The sequence below is a fragment of the Arachis ipaensis genome, chromosome B4 (assembly GCF_059453495.1).
Source record: "Arachis ipaensis isolate K30076 ecotype BB chromosome B4, ASM5945349v1, whole genome shotgun sequence".
Taxonomy (NCBI): domain Eukaryota; kingdom Viridiplantae; phylum Streptophyta; class Magnoliopsida; order Fabales; family Fabaceae; genus Arachis; species Arachis ipaensis.
The window spans coordinates 106298256-106299179 of NC_142439.1; the positions used below are offsets into that span (position 1 = coordinate 106298256).

A 924-nucleotide genomic window follows, 5' to 3' on the forward strand; every position below is an offset into this window, starting at 1 on the left:
ATTTGGATGATTTCTCCATGAGGGATTATAGGTGTTTCCATAGGGTTCACCATGTAATTCACCTCTGCTATTGCAGGGTTCTCAGGATCACAAGCTTCTTCTTCAGAAGATGGCTCTATAGTACTGTTGGATGATTCCTTCAATCCATTCAGACTCTGAGAGATCATATTGACTTGCTGAGTTAATATTTTGTTCTGAGCCAATATGGCATTCAGAGTATCAATTTCAAGAACTCCCTTCCTCTGAGGCGTCCCATTACTCACAGGATTTCTTTCAGAAGTGTACATGAACTGGTTATTTGCAACCATGTCAATGAGTTCCTGAGCTTCTGCAGGCGTTTTCTTTAGGTGAATGGATCTACCTACAGAATGGTCCAATGACATCTTTGATAGTTCAGACAGACCATCATAGAATATATCCAGGATGGTCCATTCTGAAAGCATGTCAGAAGAACACTTTTTGGTCAGTTCCTTGTATCTCTCCTAAGCTTCATAGAGGGATTCACCTTCTTTTTGTTTGAAGGTTTGAACATCCACTCTAAGCTTACTAAGCTTTTGAGGAGGAAAGAACTTGGCTAAGAAAGCTGTGACCAGCTTATCCCAAGAGTTCAGGCTATCTTTAGGTTGAGAATCCAACCATATTCTAGCTCTGTCTCTTACAGCAAACGGGAAAAGCATAAGCCTGTAGACTTCGGGATCAAACCCATTGGTCTTAACAGTGTCACAGATCTGCAAGAATTCAGTTAAGAACTGAAAAGGATCTTCTGATGGAAGTCCATGAAACTTGCAGTTTTGTTGCATCAGAGAAACTAATTGAGGTTTCAGCTCAAAATTGTTTATTCCAATGGCAGAGATTGAGATACTTCTTCCATGTAGATTGGAATTTGGTGTAATAAAGTCACCAAGCATCTTCCTTGCATTGTTA

The 924-nt window shown here is 40.0% G+C and overlaps 1 non-coding gene across 1 annotated transcript; it reads left to right on the forward strand.

The window, feature by feature from the left end:
- Window positions 1-437: 437 nt before the first annotated feature.
- Window positions 438-545, forward strand: LOC148568674 (small nucleolar RNA R71). The gene has a single exon (XR_015882121.1). It is a non-coding gene; the product is annotated as a small nucleolar RNA R71 (small nucleolar RNA).
- Window positions 546-924: the final 379 nt, after the last annotated feature.